Here is an 18,612-nt window from a genome sequence, read left to right on the forward strand (position 1 = left end):
GTAAATACATTTAAAATGTTAATAGTGATTATCTCTGGGTGATGGAATATGGATATTCCCCCTCTTGTGTATTTTTTTAAAAATTCTGTAATGATTAATTTATTAGAGAAAAATGTATTCTTCTAAACTCAAGGGAACAGAATGGCTTTTAGGAAAATACATTTACCCTCACCATAAATATTTATTGTCTTTTACTTCTCTTTCACGCTTAGAATTCAATAGAACACTATTCAGTCTACAGAGCAACCCCTGGAGCCCAAGCAGATATAACAGAACAGGCAGAAGCAGGGAGGTGACTATGAATAGTTTCGCCATGCTGCTGTGTCACAAGAGAGTAAGGACTGTGTTAATTACCAGTCATTTGAATTTCTGATAGACATTGTGGCAAAATTTAAATCTTGTTAATTTACTTTGGCAGCTTTACAATGGGCTCATTTACAATCCTTTGAGGAATTGCAAATTTTCCATGCTTCCATAAGTACCTGTGGTGGAATTCAGGGCGGGGTAGTAGTCAGAATATTCTAACCCATCTGAAGCCCAATGATTGCTAATGTGTTGGGGAAAAATGGTACCAGGGGAAAAATTAATTTAAAAAAAAATCTAACATTGTCCAACAATGACTTTTGCAGCTTTTTTCACACAAAATTTTATCATTAGAATATTTTTACGTTTTGTTGTATTATTATAAGACAAATGCTACTATACTCACCCTGTCCAAAAACCTTCCATAATTCTCTTACAAATATCTTGAGTGGTATATAGTTTATTTAAAAATTAGGCTTCTAATGTTAGAATGCAAACTCCCCAAACACTAGAAATCTCATTTTCTCCATTTCACCCCTATCCAGGCCCAGTCAGCCCCGGGAGCATCTGGAATGCTGAACAAACTTCATTTCTCAGGCACAGGGCAGAAGCAGAGGCCAGGAAGTGAAAGGAAAATAAAACAAAAATGAACCGTTTACTTCAGAGTGTATCTGCTTCCAGAAATAACAAGGAAGCTTTTCATTCACTGAAGACATTCAACACTTCCAGGACGTACTTTGGGAGCTTCCCACAGGCCAAATGTCATCAAGACCTTGAGTGAATATTTATCAGGCATGGATATTCATCTCAAAGGGGAAAAAATGAAAGCAAAGGACATTTTAGATTTTCTTTTTCAAAATGCAAAATCATCTTTTTTCCTACCTATTACTAGTCCTTGGGTGGTCGTTGCATCTTAGTAGGAAAATCTTTTTTTAAAGCCAATGAAGTACAGTTTCCTAGCCTGATAAAAGTAAGTAGTAAAGGAAAGCCATATTTCCATTTCAAAACTTTTGGATCATAAGGAAATCAACCCATTAAACCTAAGACCAGGGGAAGCTTTCCTTCCATGCCTTAATCCATGTTGTAACAAGGACTGGCTCTGGCGAGAATGTTTTCTCCTGCATCATGCTGGGTCCTAGGCACATCTTCTGTAGTTAATTGTCTGCATTATTCCAAATCGACAACGGGGCAGAGCTGCTCACACACAGCAGGCGACACGCATAGGTTATTACATCTGCTCAGACGTCTTCTGGATCCCTGACGTCAGCGGTCGTGCAGCTAACACAGAGGCAAGGCAGTAGAAAGTGTTGGCGTTTGTCTTCTTTTTAGTAACCAAAAAGCAAGCAGAGAAGCAATTGCCTAACTTTTCACTGAGACAGCAGTACTCACAGGTGTAACTTGACACAGGAAGTACTGACACAGGCAAAGTTTAAATTCAAATCTGCCAGCTTTGAGATTCGTGGCAGGCCTAAGGATGGCTTTGTCTGTATTTTACTTCTTGACTTCGGTGTTCTAGCGTCTTGGTTTTGTAGAGCTGGTTCTCCCATCGCTGCCTCACTGTTCGATCAGCATCCGGACCTGGGGGAAGACCCCCCTCCCCTTCCTCCAACTCCTGAGGCTGTCAGTGCCCTCGTGGTGAGGCGCCTTCTCACCTGGTCTCCAGAGCCTCAGGGGTCCCCAGAGGAGTGAGGCGCTGCAGTGCACGCGCGTCGCCCGCGGCCACCTGGACGCTCCCCTTCAGTGGGCACCCAGGGCTGGGGAATCATCTCTAATTATCTCCCCGTGTCATGCAGCAGCAGTGACGGGGAGAAATGCGGACAGCAGCCTCCTTTCCCCTCCGCTGGGGGCCCGTGGTTAGAACACACACGGAAACAAAGCAGCCGTCTGAGGCGGCTGCTGGAGGCCCCGCAATTCAAACTGAGCAATGATGGAATCAACAGCTGCCATTTATGAAGCCGGCCGTGCTCCAAGCCCTCCAACAGCCGGAGAGACGACCCACCCGGCCCCACCGCGCGCCTCCTGAAGCCACAGCCAGGGTGTGGGGAGCATCCAGGGCCACGCGCAGGACAAGGCTGACGGGTGGGCTTCCAATTACAGCTCGTGCCCGAGACAACAGTGCTACACCCCCGGCTGGCACTGCCGCGATACAAACACACGCTCTTACAAACCTAAGTTATATAGTATCAGTATTTTCTGTGCTGGTTTGAAAGGATTATGTACCCCAGAAAAGCCATGCTTTATTCCTGACTCCGTCTTCGGGGGACAGCCATTTCTTTAATCCTGATTTAATAATACAGGTTGGAATCTTTTGGTTAGTTATCTCCATGGAGATGCGACACACCTAATTGTGTATGTAAACTTCATTAGAGGACCCACATTCCAAGTGGGTCTTGATCAGTTTACTGGAGTCCTTTAAAAAAGGAAACATTTTGGAGAAAGTCAGAAAAGACAGAAGCCTCAGAGCCAACAGAGCCCCGAGCTGACACAGAAGTGAGAGACACGGGTGTTTACAGATGCTTGGAGCCCAGTAGACGTCACCATGAGATGCTAAGCAAGCGAGAACCTGGAGAGAGCCAAGGGAAGCCCAGAGAGGAACGCCAGCCCTGGAGAAGCAAAGTGAGGGACCCCACAGGAACAGAGGCTGAAAGCAACGGAGCCCAGGAGCAGGGGACCAGCAGATGCAGCCATGTGACTTCCCTGGTGACAGAGGGTTCGGACCCATCAGCCTTTCTTGAGTGAAGGTAACCTCTTGTTGGTGGCTTGATTTGGACACTTTCACTTCCTTAGAACTGTAAACTTGTAACTTATTAAATTTCCTTTTATAAAAGCCGTTCCTATTCTGGTATCTCACATTCTGGCAGCTTGCAAACTAACACAGTTTCCAAACTCAAAATCAGGACATACGCCTAGTTGAGTGATTTTTCTTTCTTCTCCTTTTTTTTTTTTAATTAAAGAAGTTGTAGGTTTACAGAAAAATCATGCATAAAATACAGAGTTTCTATATACCTCCTATTATTAACACCTTGCATTAGCATGGTTACATTTGTTACAATTCATGAAAGAATATTTTTATAATTAGACCATTGTCCATAGTTTACAATAGAATTCACAGTGTTGTACAGTTTGATGTTTGATGGTTTGTTTAATCTTTATTCTAGCAATATATATATACAACCTAAAATTTTCTCTATTAACCACGTTCAAATATGATTCAGTTCTGCTAATTACATTCACAATTTGTTCTAACATCAATCCAAACAGAAATTCTGTACAACTTAAGCATCAATTTCCCATTCCCTACCCCTAATCCAGCCCCTGGTAACCTAAGTTCTAGTTTCTGACTATATGAATTTGTTTATTCTAATTATTTCATATCAGTGATACCATACATATCTGTCATTTTGTGTCTGGCTTATTGCATTCAACATGATGTCTTCAGGATTCATCCATGTTGTATGTTTCAGAATCTCATTCTATTTTTATGGTTGAATAATATTCCATTTTTTGAAGGAACCACATTTTATTATTTGTTCATTGGTTGAGAGACATTTGAGTTGTTTCCATCTCTTGGCAGTTGGGAATAATGAACTACAGTGTGGAAATATCTGTTTAAGTCCCTGTTTTCAATTCTTTTGAAATTGAAAGAAATAGGATTGCCAGGTCAGATTATAATTTTACACTTAACCACTAAACTGTTTTTCACACTGGCTGCACCATTTTATTCTCCACCAAGGAAGGAATATTTCTCCACCTCCTCTCCAACACTTGTAATTCTCCATTTTTTAAATATTAGCCATTCCAGTTGTGTGAAATGATATCTCATTGTAGTTTGGACTTGCATTTCCCTAACAGCTAATGTTGCTGAGCATCTTTTCATGTGCTTCATCTGACAATGGATATAAAGGACTCACAGGCAGAAAACTACAAGACATTGCTAAGAGAAATCTAAGAAGACTTAAATGAATGGAAGGACATTTCATGTTCATGGATTGGAAGACTAAATATCGTTACGATGTCAATTCTATCCAAAGTGATGATCAGATTCTAGGTAATCACAATAAAAATTCCAATAGCCTCCTATGCAATAACAGAAAATCCAATCATCAAATGTATATGACAGGGTAAGGAGCCCCAAATAGCCAAAGCTTTCTTGAAAAGGAAGAATGAAGTTTGAGGAATCACACTTCCTGATCTTAAAACTTATTACAAAACCACAGTAATTGGGCAGTGCAACAGTGGCTCAGTGAGTGGCAGAATTCTTGCCTGCCATGCTGGAGACCTGGGTTCATTTTCTGGTGCCTGCCTATGCAGAAAAACAAAACACACACAGTAATCAAAACAGCACAGTACTGACACAAGGACAGGCAAATAAACACATAGACAAATGGTATCAAATTGAGATTTAAAAAATGAACCCTCATGTTTTTGGTCAACTGATTTTTGACAAAAGTGCCAGGTCTGTGCAATGAAGAATGAATAGTCTCTTCAACAAATGGTGCCAGGAAAACTGGATGTCCATATGCAATAGAATGAAGGTGGACCCCTACCTCACACTACATACCAAAAAACACCTCAAAATGGATAAAAGACCTAAATGTAAGAACCAGAACTATAAAACTTCTAGAAGAAAACATAGGGAAGCATCTTCAGGACATTGTATTTATATTAGGCAGTGGTTTCTCAGACTTTACACCCAAAGCACAAGCAACAAAAGAAAAAAATAGATAAATGGGATCTCATCAAAATTTAAATCTTTTGTACATTTAAGAACTTTATCATGAAAGTGAAAAGACAACCTACTCAATGGGAGAAAATATTTGGAAACCACATATCAATAAGGGTTTAATATCTAAAATATATAAATTCTACAATTCAACAATAAAAAGGCAACCCATTTAAAAAGTGGGCAAAAGACTTGAAATGATGTTTCTTGATTTCTAGATTTTCTTAAATAAAAATTAGTTTATTTATTTTTAAATGACAAAGACTAAGTTATTCAGTTATATGATTAATGAATCATGTTAACTGGAAAAGAATCAAGTCACATGAACATTCAGAATATCTCATTGCCAGAGTCACATAAATTCTTAATTTAAGATTTGTGTCAACAAAATAATCCTTATTTTTTGTTTGTGGATGAGTTTCTGACTTCTTTTTAAAGGCAAGTATATTATTAGTCGGCATGTATAAATTTAAGAATTTCAATGCATAAATTCCATTATGCATTAACAATTCTATTGTCCATCACTTACTTTGGCCTTGGTCCATCATTTAGTATCTCTGACCCCTAGGACCTGCAAGGTAGGACAGTGGCCTTAGATACTGGATGTGAAAGGCTTATATAGTACCTGCATGCACAAAATAACAAGTTCCAGTTATTACAAATACCATTTTCATTACCAATATGGCCTCTCTGTGGAAGATGGATTGGTTTTATCGACAGTCTGCCTCCCTCCCCACTTCTGGTAACTGCCCCTCCTGCTTCCTTCCTCTGGGGCCCCACCCTGGTTTCCTGGACAACGGAGGAGCTGTCAGTCATGATGCCCACCTCCCCCCATGGCAGGGTGGCCTTACCACCCTGGGTGGTCCAGTCAGAGACTTCCCTGGAGTTCCCAGATTGGAGGAGAAGGGGCTTCTTTTATTCTTCTGACTTAAAAGCTCCTAAATACAACTCCAAAGCTGTCAAGTGTCCCATCGTGGGGCATGCATCTGAAGGAACAGAGAGAATCCGAAGCCAAATCATGGGCAGCCAAGGAAAGGAAAAAAGGACCTGAATCCAGCTTGACCCTTGTCCTTCCAGGAGCAGTGGTCACTGATTTCCCATTTAGAAGTCAGTTTTCAATCATTTGCAATTGAAAACCTCCTGACCAAATAGGTTATGCCTTCTTCATTCATTTACTCATTTTTTCATGCATCTATTAGACTCATGTTTATTAAATGTCTACCATGTGACAGGTTTAAATGGATAATGATATGTCCTGTTCTTGATATTTATTCCAAAAAAACTGAGAGAATCTGAAGAGGTTTTAGAGGAAAATTGCAATTTGGGGTCTGCCTGAGTTTTTCTTTTTTCATGGTCTTACATTGTAGAGATGTCTGAGAATGAGGCAGGACTCGGCCTCAGCCCTATGTTGAAAGTAGGAACTGAGAGCCATACACACCCTATACTTCATTTTTAAAAAGTAAGCCCAAAATGGTGGGTATTGGGTGGTGCAACAGAGGCAGAGAGAGACCCAGGTTCAATTCTCAGTGCCTGCCCATGAAAAATAAATAAATAAATAATAAAAATTCTTTAAAAAGTGATGGGTGCTATTTTTTTTAGGATACAGAAAACCACAAGTAAGAAAATAAAAGCTGTCTGAAGAACCACCGCCAGGAAGCAAACTTCGTGAATGTGTGGTTAGGTCTGCTCCCAGCAAGACCGCATTTGGTGAGCAGATTCATGGGTCTGTATGCTGGGATTCTTTTGACCCATGAAGACATGCTATTCTTTTTTTTCCTTTTTGAGTCACAAATGAATTATAGCTGTTTAGGGTATAACAAAGACGCTTCAACAGGATGACCAGAGCAGCATTCAGTTGTGCCTTCTCATTAGGGACAAAAGTTCTGCCCATCTGGCAACAGTGGTGGTCGGTTGGCTGCAGGAGACAATTAGAAAAGCCGCCACCAGCTGCTGCTAGAGCACGGAAGCATGGACTGGTGACTCCTGGAGAGAAACTGTCCATCCAAATAGGCCAGAGGAGGCAGCAGAAACCGGGAACATCTACGTTTGAGGTTTAGCAAGACCTCCAGGTTCCAATCCCCGCACACAAACAAAATCAACTGACCAGTTCATCTGCTTGCAAATTAATTCCATCAGAAACTGACCCATTAGATCTCTCGTCAAAGTTAAAGTTCCCCAATCTTGTCCATATCTACCTGGGAACACCACCACTCACTGTATCACAAGCGTTTCCCTCCCACTTTGGAGTGAGTGGATTTGTGAGGCCAGTTTGCCTGGACCCTCCTCGGGCTCCAAGGTACCGAGGGCAGGAGCGGCTGCACCCGACTCAGGCCAGGCCCACTGCCCACACGGAGAGCAGACACCTTCCCCACGCACGGCATCCTCATGATGGATCACCTGGTAGCAAAATGGTTAAAAGGACAAGCTCGAGAGCTGGGTCCCCGATTCAAATCCCCGCAGCTGCCACTCCCTGGATAAACTCTCAGTATTGTAAATTCAGAGTCAGTACATGAAAGCTTTAGTAATGGTCCTTGACCACAAAATAAGTGCTCAAGTCGATTTTAGCTGTGCTCATAATCATTTATTTACCCAGCAACTGTCAGTATGATAGCTAAGTGCTCAGAAGTATCTATTGTAAATAATTAAATGTTTTAAAACTTAAAAATATATAAAATGACTCAAAGGATATGGGATATCCACCCCCTTGGTAGTTTAAAAACTTTTCTTGTAATCTTGTTTATACATTCACTTCCTTAGAGAAACTATGGCTAAAGTTCTTTCTGAATTATCCCAGCTTATGAAGTAAGATCACCTGGTTACTGAGCCTGAACGTCTGCCTTAATTCTTGATTTTCACAGTAATAGAAAAACACCGTGTCCTGAATTCTTCTTGTTCTGGCAGTGTGGAGGGTCTTGTTTCAGCTAACCTTCCCACCAGCTGCAATCATGTATTCTAGAAAACCATTAAAACAACAATTTAAAGTCCATGGAGCGTGACCAAAAGGAGGCACAGATGGGAAAGCATGAACACTTAGAAGGAGCTGCAGAGGAAAAGCCCACGTGATTCAGCTTCTCGCCGAGGCGCCTGCAGTGCCCGGCCTGGAGGGTAGTAACCGGTGGGAGGCTGAGTCCTCCCAGCCCGGGGACCAGCGCACCGTTAGACTGCCTCCACATCGGAAGGAGTGGTCTCAGAAAGGACAGGTCCTGGTAATGGAGGCCCCAAATCTGTGCATAGATACCCAGAAATTCTTAGCTGTCTTTTAAACTCTATTGTGCAGGGTCAACTTCAAAAGAACCCTGAGAGACACTGACAGCTGGGATAGCGCTCAGCAGCCGCCCGCCACAGGGAAGAAGAGGTGGAGCTCAAAACCCGCCAAATTGGAAGAGTTTGGTGAAGGTCTTAGTCTTCCCCTAAACTCTAGAAAGACCATACCTTAGGAGTAAGACCTCCTGTCCAACTTCTAAAATATCAGCCAAGTGAAAGAAGTCAGGTGTATAAGACGACACATAGTAAGGATCTATTTATATGGACGTTCCGAGAAGGTGGGTTTATAGAGATGGGAAGCAGACCTGTGGTTACCCAGGGCTGGGGCAGGGGCGGTGACTCAGGGTGAGCAGTCACAGGGACCTTTAAGGGTGATGGAAATGTTCTGGAAATGGATGGTGGTGATGTTTGCGCAAATCTATAAATTTACCAAAAAAAATTGCTGAATTGTCCACTTATAATGCGTAAATGTTATGGTATGTAAATTACACTTCAATTGAGCTATTTTTAAAAGACTGGAAAGAAAAGATCTTATCCACAGACTAATAGATTTTCCCTAGGACTAAGGAAAAAACTAAAATAGACTCACTTAAAGAAAGTCTAAATCCGAGATTCCTCAGGCTCAAAGTGGCATTTCAGTAATTCAGCTCCCTACCAGGACAAAGTCCACATTCTTCAAAGTAAGCTAACAGAATCCAATGATATATAATGTGTACTTAATATGCCAAGTATATAATAAATATACTGCACATGTGAAGAAATTAAAAAATGTGACCCATAGTCAAGAGAAAAGTTGATAGAAACAGACCCACAGATGATGGAATCAGCAGCAAAGGACTTTGAAATAACTGAACTATTTAACAAATCTATAGGGAAAGGTGGTGGGTCGGGTGAGGAAGAGGAGAATTTTAGAAGATGTGGATTTTGTAAAAAGGAAAAAAAAATAAACGGAAATACTAGGACTAAAAATTATAATAGTTGAAATAAAAAATTCATTGGATGGATTAAAAGGAGACTGGCTATAACAGAAAAGAAAAGAATTAATGATTTGAAGACAGGTCTAGGGAATCATCTGAGCTTAAGTACAGAAAAAGAAAACAGAAAGAGAAAAATCTCGAAAGCATCCTGAGTATAAAAAGATTCATCCCATAAAGGAAATACAATAAAAATCAGAAATAATAAAAGCCAGAAGGCAACAAAACAACATCTATAAAACACTGAAAGAACAAAAACAGACCCTGTCACTCTAGCATTGCTAGATATAGTATCTAGCAAAAATACCTTTCAAAAAATGTAGGTGAAATAAAGTTATTTATAAATAAACAAAAGCTGATAGGATATGTTGTTAGAAGGCATGACTACCAGAAATAATAAAGGAAGTTCTTCTGTCTGAAAAGAAGTCATATTAGAGACAATTTGAACCCACAGTTAGGGAAATAGAACACTGGAAGTGGCATATATCTAAGTAAGCCATTTTTCTTCCTCTTCTTACATTTGTTAAATGTCAAATGACTGTTTAAAGCAAAAACTGAAAATGTATTGTGTGGGTTATTATATAAAATATATGAGTACAAAAAAGTAGGAGGTGTTACTGGGATTGTATTATTGTGAAACTGTTGCATTACACATTAAGTGACACAATATTAATTCAATTAGACTGTGAAAAGTTAAGGATGCATACCATAATAACCCCCCAAATTATTTCTCCACAATTAGCTACTACTTCAATTTAACAGTATTTCCATTAAAACTACTTAAGAAACATTATGTGAAAGTTTAAAAACCACACAACTCACTTGAAAACATAATAAAATTGTGAGGACATAAATATTTTCAACAGAAAAATATTTTTTTCTCTAAGTTAGTCAAGGTTTTCCAAGTCATTCTCTCTCTTACTTATTTAGAAAAGATTCAGAATAAATCAGAATGAAGTATCTGTCTGAAAGGTTTAGGAAAAAATACCCCAAGCTTTCAAATTTGATTATAATTGTACTTTTCCCCATTTCCAGTCTTATAATGCAGGACAAATTTAACATTGACCATTTTAAAAAGAAGTATGCACAATTGGATTAGAGACCACAACTTTCTGTGGAGAAACTACTCTGAAAAACTGGCAATTTTTGTGGTTTTGTAATAATGAAACTAGCAAACAGTTAATGAATGTCAGTCATAGCTACCAGGGATAGAGCTAAGTGCAGAGATGATAAACTGTTTAGACTTCAAGAAAATCTCCTTCTATAATAAGGGAAATGAGGCAAAACACAAAGTAACTAACATTTAAGACAGAATCATAAAAAGCGAAAATTATCAATCTTAGAAGAGAATAAATCACCTCTAGTTGCAGAGACTAAGAAAACCTCTATGGCATCTGAGAGGGATGGCGAAGGATGATTAGGATTTTCTCAGCGGACGATGTGCGGCTGAAATAATTCTCGCAGAGGCACCAAAGTGGGACACGCTGGCGTGGGCAGGAGGGACAGCCACTCAGTGTCTCCACCACGGGACCAGCGGGGGAGCTGTCAGAAATAAACTCACACAGGTAAGCTGGGCATACGATGAAGGGATGCAGAGATCCCCCACGGCCTTGGGACTTCATTCTGTAGGATCTAGAAGGCCATTTTCCATAGGGTTCGTCACGACCAAACTATATTCTCGGGAGAGATGAGTCAGACAGATGGGCTAGAGGCAAGAGAGGCTATAATCATCACTATAGAAACATCCTGCTCACAAACTCAGAGACACAAAAATAGATCAGAAGCTGCTAGGTTCTGGGGGACGAGAAAACGGGGAGTTACTGCCCCGTGGGAACAGAGCTTCTGCTTGGGGGGTGAAAATGTCTGGGTAATGGGTCTTGCTGATGGATGTACATCATCAGTGTTATCAATACCACCAAACTGTACACTGAAAAATGGTTGAAATGGGAAATTTTGTGATAGATACGTTATCACAATAAAAATTTTCTTTAAATCCTGCGCGCTGAAGGAGCACAGCATACCAGCTACTAAACGAGGATGACACTGGAGCAGAATCCACTGGTAATTCCTAATCAGACCCTGCCAAGGGACTCCCACGCCAGCTAACGCCACACACCCAACATCTCAGTGCGGTAGTGGAAAATGAGCGGCACCTGATTATCAAAAGCGTGAGGCTCAGTGCAACCAAATTGGCAAAATGTGAACGAGAACGAAACAGATGCCATAGAGAAGCTTTCCACCTTTCAGGACATGGCCCAGCAAGCCCGGCCAACTGCAATCAAGTAGGGTGGGCTAGAAGCAGCTAGAACTTCAAAATAGAGATGTCCTCAGGGACAAAGCAGTACTGAGAGCGCAGGCTCAGCCTCGGGGGCAGGAGGAAGCCCATGTTGGCAGGCAGAACGCAGAATCCAGAAAGTACATCACCAACTACGGGAAGAAAGTAGATAAAACATCTCACATCAGGGTCAGGGGATCCAACACCCAGTCACACTGTGTCCCTACCTCATCCAGAAAAGAGGCAGGGAAATCCAGAAACTGGGGTACAGGCAAAGCAGCAGGCCATGGTCAGCACCAGCACCTGCCGTCAGCACCCAGAAGTGTCCTTCCAACAGGCTTAGGTCCAGGCCCAGGACCCCATACGGGAAGAGGGCAACAGATGACAGTAACGTGAGACCTCAAAGAGCCTAGACTGGTCAGGTTAGCAAGGCAGCTCACGAGGCAGTGAGAACAAGGATGCATCTGACACCAAAACTGGTCAGGTTAGCAAGGCAGCTCACGAGGCACGGAGAACAAGGATGCACCTGACACCAAAACTGGTCAGGTTAGCAAGGCAGCTCACGAGGCACGGAGAACAAGGATGCACCTGACACCAAAACTGGTCAGGTGAGCAAGGCAGCTCGCGAGGCACGGAGAACAAGGATGCACCTGACACCAAAACTGGTCAGGTTAGCAAGGCAGCTCGCGAGGCACGGAGAACAAGGATGCACCTGACACCAAAACTGGTCAGGTTAGCAAGGCAGCTCACGAGGCACGGAGAACAAGGATGCACCTGACACCAAAACTGGTCAGGTTAGCAAGGCAGCTCGCGAGGCACGGAGAACAAGGATGCACCTGACACCAAAACTGGTCAGGTTAGCAAGGCAGCTCGCGAGGCACGGAGAACAAGGATGCACCTGACACCAAAACTGGTCAGGTTAGCAAGGCAGCTCGCGAGGCACGGAGAACAAGGATGCACCTGACACCAAAACTGGTCAGGTTAGCAAGGCAGCTCGCGAGGCACGGAGAACAAGGATGCACCTGACACCAAAACTGGTCAGGTTAGCAAGGCAGCTCACGAGGCACGGAGAACAAGGATGCACCTGACACCAAAACTGGTCAGGTTAGCAAGGCAGCTCGCGAGGCACGGAGAACAAGGATGCACCTGACACCAAAACTGGTCAGGTTAGCAAGGCAGCTCGCGAGGCACGGAGAACAAGGATGCACCTGACACCAAAACTGGTCAGGTTAGCAAGGCAGCTCGCGAGGCACGGAGAACAAGGATGCACCTGACACCAAAACTGGTCAGGTTAGCAAGGCAGCTCACGAGGCACGGAGAACAAGGATGCACCTGACACCAAAACTGGTCAGGTTAGCAAGGCAGCTCACGAGGCACGGAGAACAAGGATGCACCTGACACCAAAACTGGTCAGGTTAGCAAGGCAGCTCACGAGGCACGGAGAACAAGGATGCATCTGACACCAAAACTGGGCTACACGTCTGAGAATGCGATTAGGAACTGCGGGATAAAGCCAGTTAACAGAATCAGTGGCCAGAGTCGGCACAAGTCACGGACATTCAAAGCTGGACAGAGAACTAGCGTTATTTAACACCTTGTTTCAATCTGTGAAAGCTGCCAGAATGCAACACACTAGAGATGGATCGGCTTTTCATAAGGGGATTTATTTAGTTAAAAAATTGTAGTTCTTCAGAGGAGAGGCAAGCCGGCTTTCGTTTGAGGTTCTTCACACGGGAAGGCACAGGACCCATGCCTGCTGACCTTCCCTTTCGGCTTCCAGGTTCCATCAGCTTTCCCCGGAGGATCCCTTTCTGCATCGCCAAACATCTGAGCTGAGCTGCAAGTGCTGAGATGAGGCATGCTGAACTGCTGAGCTCTCTTCTGACCTCTCTCTTTTAAGTCTCCCGCTAATTAAATTAAACCTCACTTATTGTGGAAGGGACTCCCCTTAGCCAGCTGCAAGTGTGATTAAACATAGATGAATTTCACATACTGACAACTAAGTATACAGCAACAGAATAACTGGGCACCATCACCTGGGCAAATTGACATCTGAACGTAATTATCAACCACAATTCTGGTCAGAATCAGTCCCGGAGAGCAGGACAAAGTTGAGATTGTAGGAGTAGGGGACAAGTCATAGCAACAAGGGGGAGAGGAGAGAGGCACGGCGGGGGAACGTGGCTTCTCCCAACCAGAATGCAGAATGCATTCCGTTAATCAGGGAAGGAGCCTCAGTTCTGACTAGTGAGGTCAAAGAGAAGCGTCATCGCACAGACAGCATTTGAACTGCATCTTATGTAGCAAGATCTTCTCAAGATGGAGAAGTAGAAAAACTTGCCAGGATATGCGTGTTGGTATGAAGCTATGTCTACCCCAGAAAAAACAGGTTCTTAAAGTTAATCCATTCCTGTGGGTGGGAACCCACTGCAAGTAGGAGCTTTTGATGAAGCTATTCCAATTAAGGTGGGACCCACCTCCTTCAGGATGGGCGTTAATCCTATTACAGGAGCCCTTTGTAAACAGAATGAATACAGAGAGAGAGAAAGCCATGGAAGCAAGAAGCTGAAAGCAACACACCTGGAAGAGAAAAGAGAGACCAGTCGACACAACCATGTCTGCCCTCGACCTCTCCATCTTCCCAGCTTGGGGGTTTCGGCCACAGGATTGCTGACAGCACCTTCCCTGCTCTAATACTGCACCAGATGGAGCCACTGGCACTTCTCCCCCAGCCCCCACCCTGCTTTGTCCCCTCTACCCTGCCTGCCCATGCTGATGAGGATTCCTGATCTTCTTTCTTTTCATGGCCTCCCCTAGCCTTCGCCTCCTTCTTTTTGTCGCTGGGTCTTGACTCCATCCTGCCAGACAGACACCTCCCAGGCTTCTTCGAAGGGCTGGTTAGCACACACGCGCGCTTGCCTTCACGCCGTCCTGGCTTCCGCACATCAGGGCACAGTCCTTACAGGCTCAGCCTTGTCCCCGCCTGCCCACCGAAGACTACTCATTGAGATAAATCTTGGGGCCACGGTTGCCCCCAGGGGTTGCAACAGTGAAAGTGAGAAGATTCTGCCAGGTACTTACTAAGTCAGCACATCACTGCATCCAAACCATGATCTCTATCTGATGCTGTGACTAGCCCCAAAAAATGTCATACTGCTCACTTTCAAGTGGATTTCATAGTGCTATACTCAGCAAAACCAGTCATCTTCTGGTTCAAGCTAGTACAGAGTTTACGATTAAAAAAGGAGAAGGGGATGCTGGGAAAAAGAAGAAAGAATAAACAAACACACAAAACTATCACTTTTTGTCCATAGATTTCTGACTGAACCCAGAAAGTCAATTATTTAGAAAAACATTGAATATCATACTTCTCAATGCTACAGAACTTCCTATTATTTTCTTCTCAGAAATGACTGAGTGTAAGACTAGGAAAATAAATTCTTTGTCATTTATCCTTAAGCAGGGAGGAAAGAAGAGAAACATTTCACTACTGTAAAGATGCCTGAAAAGACTCATGAAAGCACCAATTCAAGCCCAATCTCTTTGGTCTAATTAATACAATTCATTTGGGTAGAGAAATATTGATTAAATTCACAAGCAAACCTTTAGATTCTTTAAAATTTCAAAAAATTAATTGCAAGGGACATGTTTGGGATAAGAATACAATCTCTGAACCTCTTCAATTTCATGATCTTAGCACTCTGAATTTGTGAACTAATGATTATTAGATTTGTGGTTATAAATCCCAAATGATCAATCCACTCATACATACTGGTCCCAAAACTCAAAGTAAATAATACTTGTCTTAACTTTTGAATACTTCCGGGAAAGAATTTTGTCAAGAGCATAATAATTTAGAAATGCTGATATTATGCCCTTCTGATTTTCTGATGAGTGAAATACTGTACCAAGAAAGAGAAAAAGTGAAATTAGGAAAAATACACAAAATATCAGAGATTATAAATCAGTATTCAACTGAGTTCTGATAATTCTATTCTTTGTGGTATTTTAAGACCTCTTAGCAGAAAATAAACTTTTCAACTTTGACAAAGTATTCCTTTCTAATACAATATATATAGTTTTATAAGCTTAAGAACTAAAATAACTTTTTAGTAATTAACCAGTCTACACACAGTTGGGAAGTCTTAAAAATGGAGATTGGTATACAAATAGGGAGGAATATTCTATATTGGACAGTGAAAAAAATGACATGTCCACTACAATCTAAACCTTCTGTCCATGATTATTTTCCTGCCCAAAAACAGCCTTTTACCAGGGTAATTGTGCATTGGGGAAAAGGAAATGATCAGATATTTTGGGGATTATTAGACACTGGTTCAGAAGTGACATTAATTCCAGGGGACCCAACACGTCACTCTGGTCCACCAGTCAGAGTGGGGGCTTATGGAGACCAGGTGATCAATGGAGTTTTAGCTCAGGTCCATCTCACAGTGGGTCCAGTGGGCCCCCGGACCCATCCTGTAGTTATTTCCCCAGTTCCAGAATGTAGAATTGGTATAGACATACTGAGCAACTGGCAGAATCCCCACGTTGGCTCTCTAACTCGTGCAGTGAGGGCTATTATGGTGAAAAAGGCCAAATGGAAGCCACTAGAACTGCCCCTACCTAGCAAACTAGTAAATCAGAAGCAATACTGCATTCCTGGAGGAACTGCAGAGATTACTGCCACTCTTAAGGACTTGAAGGATAACTCTCCTATTCGGCATGTAAAGGAAACAGATGGGTCTTAGAGGATGACAGTGGAATATTGTAAGCTCAACCAGGTGGTACCTCCAATTGCAGCTGCTGTTCCAAAGGTGGTATCATTGCTTGAGCAAATCAACACATCCCATGGTACCTGGTATACAGCTACTGCTCTGGCAAATGCTTTTTTCTCAGTAGTTGTTAGTAAGGACCACCAGAAACAGTTTGCTTTCACAAGGTCAGCAATATACTTTCACTGTCCTACCTCAGGGGTATATCAACTCTCCAGCCCTATGTCATAATCTTGTCCTCAGGGACCTTCATCGTTTCTCCCTCCAAAAGATATCACACTGGTCCATTATATAGATGATATCATGTTGATTGGACCTAGTGAGCAAGAAGTAGCAACTACTCTAGACTTACTAGTAAGGCATTTGCATGTCAGAGGATGGGAGATAATACAACAAAAATACAGGGGCCTTCCACCTCAGTAAAATTTCTAGGTGTCCAGTGGTGTGGGGCATGTCGAGATATCCCTTCTAAGGTGAAGGATAAGTTGCTGCATCTGGCCCCTCCTACAACCAAAAAAGAGGCACAATGCCTAGTTGATCTCTTTGGATTTGGGCGATAACATAGTCCTCATTTGGGTGTGCTACTCCGGCCCATTTATCGAGTGACCAGAAAAGCTGCTAATTTTGAGTGGGGACCTGAACAAGAGGAGGCTCTGTGACAGGTCCAGGCTGCTGTACAAGTTGCTCTGCCACTTGGGGCATATGATCCAGCAGATGCAATGGTGCTGGAAGTGTCAGCAGCAAATAGAGATGCTGTCTGGAGCCTCTGGTAGGCCTATATGGGAGAATCACAATGCAAACCCTTAGGAGTTTGGAGCAAAGCCTTACCATCTGCTGCAGATAACTACTCTTCTTTTGAGAAACAGCTTTTGGCCTGCTCCTGGGCCTTAGTAGAGACTGAACGGTTAACCATGGACCACCAAGTTACCATGAGACCTGAGTTGCATATCATAAGCTGGGTGTTGTCTGACCCACCAAGCCATAAAGTTGGGTGTATGCAGCAGCATTCTATTGTAAATGGAAATGGTATACACGAGATACGGCCAGAGCAGGTCCTGAAGGCACAGTTAAGTTACATAAAGAAGTGGCCAAAATGCCCATGGTCTCCACTCCTGCCACATTACCTTCTCTTTCCAGACCAGAGCTATGGCCTCTTGGGGAGTTCCTTACAGTGAATTGACTGAGGAAGAGAAAACTCGGGCCTGATTTACAGATGGTTCAGCATGATACACAGGTACTACCCAAAAGTTGACAGCTACAGCACTACAACCCCTTTCTGGGATGTCCTTGAAAGAGAGTGATGAGAGAAAATCCTCCCAGTTGGCAGAACTTCGAATAGTGCACTTGGTTGTTCATTTTGCTTGGAACCAAAACTGGCCAGAGGTACGTTTGTATACTGACTCATGGGTTGTTGCTAATGGTTTGACTGGATGGTCAGGGGCTTGGAAAGACCATAATTGGAAAATTGGTGACTAAGAGGTCTGGGGAAGAAGTATGTGGGTAGACCTTTCTGAGTGGGCTAAAAACATGAAGATATTTGTGTACCATGTGAATGCACACCAGAGGGTGACTTCAGCAGAGGAATGTTTTAATAATCAAGTGGATGAGATGACCCGTTCTGTGGATGCCAGTCAGCCTCTTTCCCCTGCAACTCCTGTTATTGCCCAATGGGCTCATGAACAAAGTGGTCATGGTGGTAGGGATGGAGGTTATGCATGGGCTCAGCAACATGGACTTCCACTCACCAAGGCTGACCTGGCTACGGCCACTGCTGAGTGCTCAATCTGCCAGCAACAGAGACCCACACTCAGCCCCTGATATGGCACCATTCCCTGAGGTGATCAGCCAGCTACATGGTGGCAGGTTGATTACATTGGACTACCCCCTTCATGGAAGGGGCAGCGATTTGTTCTAACTGGAACAGACACATACTCTGGATATGGGTTTGCTTTCCCTGCACGCAATGCTTCTGCCAAAACTACCATCCATGGGCTTACAGAATGCCTTATCCATCGTCATGGTGTTCCACATAGCATTGCTTCGGATCAAGGAACACACTTCACAGCAAATGAAGTGCGGGAATGGGCACATGCTCATGGAATTCTCTGGTCTTACCATGTTCCCCATCATCCAGAAGCTGCTGGATTGACAGAATGGTGGAATGGCCTTTTGAAAACTCAATTACGGTGCCACTAGGTGGCAATACCTTGAAAGGCTGGGGTAATGTTCTCCAGGAAGCTGTGTATGCTCTGAGTCAGCGTCTTCTGCATGGTGCTGTTTCTCCCATAGCCAGGATCC

General features: G+C 43.0%; 1 long non-coding RNA gene across 1 annotated transcript in view; it reads right to left on the reverse strand.

Moving 5' to 3' along the window:
- Positions 1–11,972, reverse strand: part of LOC143682950 (uncharacterized) — a 47,195-nt gene extending 35,223 nt beyond the window's left edge. Inside the window, exon 1 of the long non-coding RNA XR_013175387.1 lies at positions 11,767–11,972. This is a non-coding gene — a long non-coding RNA (uncharacterized LOC143682950). The remainder of the gene's footprint in view (positions 1–11,766) is intronic.
- Between the last annotated feature and the right edge of the window lie 6,640 nt (positions 11,973–18,612).

This window comes from Tamandua tetradactyla, chromosome 5 (assembly GCF_023851605.1).
Source record: "Tamandua tetradactyla isolate mTamTet1 chromosome 5, mTamTet1.pri, whole genome shotgun sequence".
NCBI lineage: Eukaryota > Metazoa > Chordata > Mammalia > Pilosa > Myrmecophagidae > Tamandua > Tamandua tetradactyla.